This window comes from Ochotona princeps, chromosome 2, assembly GCF_030435755.1.
Source record: "Ochotona princeps isolate mOchPri1 chromosome 2, mOchPri1.hap1, whole genome shotgun sequence".
NCBI classification, from domain to species: Eukaryota; Metazoa; Chordata; class Mammalia; order Lagomorpha; family Ochotonidae; genus Ochotona; species Ochotona princeps.
Window position 1 is genome coordinate 85474928 of NC_080833.1, and position 6000 is coordinate 85480927.

The window sequence follows — 6000 nt, forward strand, 5'->3', positions numbered from 1 at the left end:
AATATTGTGGTGAAATGATTAAGCAAATTCTGGTACATCTCTTTGATGGAATATTCTGCAACTCTACAAACAATGGTATTGATTTTTAACAAATTGGCAATAACTAAAGAATTTGATTTAAAAATATTGAAATGATTTCTTCTCAAATTCATAAAAAGAAATATGTATACAATCATTACTTCTTTTTAGTGTTATACTGGAAGGCCATTATTCAAGGAAAGCAAATGGATACATACGAAGTTGGAAAAGGATGAAATGACATTTATAGTAGCATAGGGAAACGGGCACTTTCATGCACTGATTTTGACAGTATGTATTGATATTTTATGTTATATGTTTTTTCAATATTATCAAACTCATAGAGATGCAATAATTCTTCAAGAAATTTGTACTGCAATTATTTTCAAAGGTGAAATGATATATTTCAAAGTTACACATGGTTGTGCTTTTTAGAATTTTCTTATGTGCAAAAAGGGAATAAACTTCATGTATTTCATAACACATGTTTGAGAGCGTAAGGATACTTCCCACACTCCCCCCCCTCAGTACCCATTCCCATGCCTCTCTTTGTATTTTTTTCTAATTTTTACAATGGCATACTTTGAATATTCTTTACATTCACAAACTTAACCCACCACTAAATACAGAATTCAACAAGTAATAAGTAGAAAAACCTGTGTTCCTCAAGAATTTAAGCAAGGGCTATAAAAATAATCAAATTTCAAAATGTCAATTTCACTCATACACACTACTTTTCTTGTACTCCACATCGATTAACACAGGTCAGGGAGAGCATGATGTGTGTCTTCTGGGAACTGGTATATTTTATAAGCATAATGATCTCCAGTTGCATCCATTTTCTTATGAGAGACAGGGTTTTACTCTTGCTTGCTGCTGTGTAGCTTTCCAGCATGTATATAGTATCATTTCTTTTTTAAAAAAATTTTTTGTCAGAAAGGCTGAATTGCATCGAGAGAGGCAGAAACAGAAAGAGAGATTGTCAATCCGTATATAGGCATACCATGTCTATGGCTATTCAGGTGTACTGGTGTACCCCTCAGAACTTCTGTGCTGCCAGTCTCAACCCTGATAGCCACAGCAGCAGTGGTGACAGCAGCAACCATGATGCACCAGGAGGCCAGTCCTTTCTCGGGGGACTATGAATTCAAGCTGATCAAAGAATAGTTTAAGCTGCTGCCTATAAATGATCTGATACAGAAGTTATAGACAATCATCCTAGACAGTTTAGACTTGAAAGACAGTGCATCAGTTTCCATATGAAAATTTAAGGTGAACCCTCTAACAGGGTACAAATGTGAAGGAGAGAAATTTTGAGAAGGTAAATTGTGAGATCCTTGTAAAAGGAAGTGGTGAGGCAATGGGATCTAGGTTTAGGAGACTAATGCCCATCCATTCAAACTGGAAAAGTCCCCATTCTGGGTGTTGAGAGACCCTAAGAGCCTAGGAGTACTATGCTATGTTACTCCAGGCATTCACCAGAGCAAAGTCTTCCTATTAAGCAACTCTCGACCCTGTAGTTGAAGCTGTAGCAATTGTTAGAGAACACAGAATTCAACCTCAGAGTATTCTCCACTCCTCATACTAGCAAACCAATCATTCAAGCATTTTTGAGGCCCAGTGCAATGTCTCAACTAGCTAATCTTCTGCCTACAAGAATCTGTGTCCTATTGGGCAGCACATAGTGTCCTGTCTGCTCTATCCAGCTCCCTGCTTCTGACCTGGGAAAGCAGCAGAGGATGGCCCAAAATGCTGGAATCCTACATCTGTATGGGAGAACTGAAAGAAGCTCCTGGCGCCTGGCTTAGGATTGGCTTAGCTTCTGCCATTACCCAATTAAGGAGTGAACCAGCAGGTGTTAGATTCTCTCTCTCTCTCCCTTCCTTGTGTAAAACTGCTTTTCCAATAAAAAAAAGTTTCCAGCTATCATAGTTTTAGCTTCTTGAATTTATCCTGCTATATTCATACATTTTGGTCAGAAACAATTTGAAGCAGACCAAGTTATCTGAGTAAAATGAATTATCATATTGCATAATTTCACTGCTATGCTTTGTGTTTATACTTGTGCTACTTTTTTGCCTAGGGAATGGCAGAAAAAAATTGTTTAAGATTCCTTTTAATTTTGCAAGTGGACATAATTTTATAAATGAAATATGTCAGCCTGATTTTATCTGGTTATTTCTTCAATAATGAAGCAAATAGAACTCATAGAAATGATGGAAATTTTAATAATATGTTGATACAAATTGCTAGATGGTCAATGTGTGGACATTGTTTTTATGTTTATAATTTGGAGATGGCTTGGGCCACAAAGAAAATCAAATGAGAATCAGTTCTGTGACCATGGAAGTTTAGTTTGCTTTCAGCTCCGGGGGGAGTCTTGTATGCATTTTCTTGGTATTGTGCATGCTCCTAGCTAGGAGAGGGGCGTGAAAAGAATGCCTTCTGGAATTCTGCATTTCTGTTAATGTCCTCACTCTACCAAGGTGCTCTTCCAGCAGCTGTGTTCCTCATGAGTCACTTCCCAAACCGTGTTGCTCGTGGTTGCCTTACTGAGCTGTACTGTTGTAAGGATGGTGGGAGGTTTTCAGGAACTAGGGCTGATTCAGAGGCTGAGCCAGAGATGTCTGAGTAATGATGGGGAAAACAAAGGACCTTGACTAACATTATCAACCTTCTAGAAAGTGATCTGTGGTGTGGCAAAGGGTGTATCTTGCTGAATCAAATAACCATACCTAAGTTAGAATACTCCACCTTCAATTTGGATAATCCCTCTTGAAGTCTTAATTTGGAGAATCACCTATTTTGTAAGCTTGTGATCTATAAGTGTATTAAAAAGAGAAAGATCATTTGAAAAACTTCTTAGATTTTCGTGTGTTCAGATTTAGTTTTCTGAAAGGGAGGGTAATTATTTTTAGAAGTCAAGGCCTGTGTTCTATGATGTGTTTATTAATTTTACATTGATTTTAAGATCGATTTAGAATTTTTAAACTGATCTTTATTTTAAAAAGAGAAAGACAGAGAAGGGAAGAGAGAGAGAGAGCAATCTCCCATTTACTTATTCACTCTCCAGCTACCTATAACAGCCAAGGCTGGGCCAGACCAAAGTCAGAAATCAAGAATGCAATCTGGGTCTCCCATATGGGTGGCAGGGACCAAACCTGAGCCACCATCACAGCTTCCCAGAGTACACTGGCAGGAAACTGGAATAAGAAATAGCCAGGACTCGAACTTTAGCACTACAAGATGGGATGTGAGCATTTCAGTTATAATCTGAACTGTTGCGCTAGACACTTGCCCTGATATTCAAATATTTTAAGAGGAAAAGAAGTAATCAGAAGATATGCTTAGATGAAGTTATTTAGAGAATGTCAAAAGTTGGTGTGAGGCAAACGTGATAACCATTACACTACGGAAACGAGCTAAAAAAGTTGATAAGAAAAAATGGGCCCGGCGAAATTAAAAAAAAAAAAAGAAAAGAAAAAGAAAGAAAATGGGCCCGGTGGCGTGGCCTAGCAGCTAAAGTCCTTGCCTTGAAAGCCCCGGGATCCCATGTGGGCGCTGGTTCTAATCCCGGCAGCTCCACTTCCCATCCAGCTCCCTGCTTGTGGCCTGGGAAAGCAGTCAGTCGAGGACGGCCCAATGCATTGGGACACTGCACCCTCAAGGGAGACCTGGAAGAGGTTCCAGGTTCCTGGCTTTGGTTCGGCGCATCGGCTCGTTGTGGCTCACTTGGGGAGTGAATCATCGGACGGAGGATCTTCCTCTCTGTCTCTCCTCCTCTGTGTATATCTGGCTGTAATAAAATGAATAAATCTTTAAAAAAAAAAAAGAAATAACATATGACTTCAAAAAGTTTGTGTAGGGTTGGGTGCTGTAGTGTCGTGGCAGGTCGGTTGAATGGCTGCTTGGGATGCCAACATCACAGAGTGTCTGGGGTACATTTCCAGCTGTGGCTTTGCTTTCACTCCAGCTCCCTGCCGGTGCACCTGAGAAGGCAACAGATTATGCCCCGAGTGTCTCGATCCCTGCCAGCCACGAGGAAAAAACCTAGATGTAACTACTGGTTCATGGCTTTGGACTGGCTAAGCCCTGGTTGTTGCAGGCATTTAGAGTTTTGAACCAGTGGTTGCAAGATCTCTCTGGGTCTCCTCCCTGCCACTTAGCCCTTTAAATCAATTGATTGGTAAAACTTTTTTATTTTAAAGTTCATGTAAAATGTTTATTTTGAAAAAATTATGTGCAGATTCCAAGATTCTCTTGTATCAATATAAAATTATATTTTAATTAAATTTCTCATTGCTTTTTTTGAAGTTCCTGCCTACAGAAATAATTACTAAAAACTAAATCCCAAAGTAGTTAAAATGTTTACTTCTGCGGAATAGGTCTGGTGATAGTGAAGGATGGGGTAAGGAATGTTGCTTTTCATCAATAATCCTGTCTACATTTTTGACTTTTTAAAGTAAAATTATGCAACAAACATATGAGAGAAAGGCAGAAGAACTATATTACAGAAGGAAAAAACTCCAAATTTTGACATTGATATGTAATTGAAAATCTGCAGAAAATTATCAGGAAATGGTTTCCATTCCTAAACAATGCATACAGAATATTGGACAGAATCTGAGTTCTCTTTGCCATCAAGAAAGCTGGGGATGCGTATAGTGTTAACCCAGTTACTGGGGCGTATCACACTCACTCAGGAATTTATTGTCTTAGATGGAAGCAAGACTGAAGTATTTGCTAAATATTTCAAGTAATAACTATCAGACAATAAAAATACTTTTAAGTTCCAAGTATTTACATGTATACTTGTAATTTATTAGGCATATGTAATATTTCAGTCATTTGTTAATGCATTTCCTCATTTGCCATTAATGTTTAAATGTCAGTCAGTCATTGATATTCCCATATTTCCCAAAGAGAAAAGCAAGTCAATGATGATAGAACTATGTTATGCTTCCAGCAGAATTGTGCGCTCTATTTTGATTATTTCGCTTAACAGAAAAGCACATATCATGCCATACCATGCCTGGGAGAGTAGGCTTTGCAAAGTTGAAAGAAGGCTAACGACATACAATCAGAAGAAATATGTTCCTGACCTTTAGAGAAATATGTCTTCCAACAGAAAACAATTACATGAGTGACTGAACCCCAGAATGGGCTTTCAAATTTGATCCTACGTCTACATTTTGCATCAAATACAGACACAGGAAAGGTATCAGTAGCAATCAATTTATAATTGGAGTATGGAAAAAATCACTTTTGAAAAATACTTACCGTTGTTGGTGGATACTGAAGTTTATGTGCCCAGTTAGTGTTTGTCAGCTGGGAGTGAATTGCCGGAGGGATTTATTTTCAGTGTGGCTCTAAATGATTAAAACCCGCAGACAGGCTGTAACGGAGTGAGAGGTAATGTTAGCCTGGTTCTAATTTTAGTTCGTGGACATGGCTGAGAATAGCAAGAATCACATGGGCTTCTGTCCTAAGGATCAACAGATAATGAGCACATTCTGTAAACCACAGGTAATGTGCCCTACAGATGCTATACAACTACGGGGCATAACTTTTTCTAAGCCCTAAAAAGAAACAAACAAAACCAAAAAAATTTCTATTAAAAGGACTAATACTTTCCATAGTTTAGGCATTTTCAGTGTTTAATAGAACTTAAATAATGTATTTTAAAAAGTAAAGCAATGCTAATAAACCAAAGCTCTGCAAATATTTGAACTATAGGTGCAAGTGCTTAGGAAATGGAAAATGAACACATGACTAAGCAAGAGCAAGAGGGTGCCCCAAACCAGTGTTGCCTACAGACTTTGTTCAATTCTTTTTCAATTTGCAAATTGTTGATTTTAATCATGTCTTCAGCTCTATCCTCAGATTTTATAAATAAAACTTAATTTTGGTTTCTTTAAAAATGGTGCTTTGGGTTTTTATTTTTTTTCCTGATGTTGTAATGTTGCGCACATGGAACAAAAT

The 6000-nt window shown here is 38.0% G+C and overlaps 1 protein-coding gene across 2 annotated transcripts in view; it reads right to left on the minus strand.

The window, feature by feature from the left end:
- LRRC39 (leucine rich repeat containing 39) overlaps window positions 1–5435 on the minus strand; it is a 44274-nt gene extending 38839 nt beyond the window's left edge. For both annotated transcript variants that reach the window (XM_058659563.1, XM_004582009.4), the window contains exon 1: window positions 5299–5435. The gene's annotated coding sequence lies outside the window, so the exon portion shown is untranslated. The remainder of the gene's footprint in view (window positions 1–5298) is intronic.
- Between the last annotated feature and the right edge of the window lie 565 nt (window positions 5436–6000).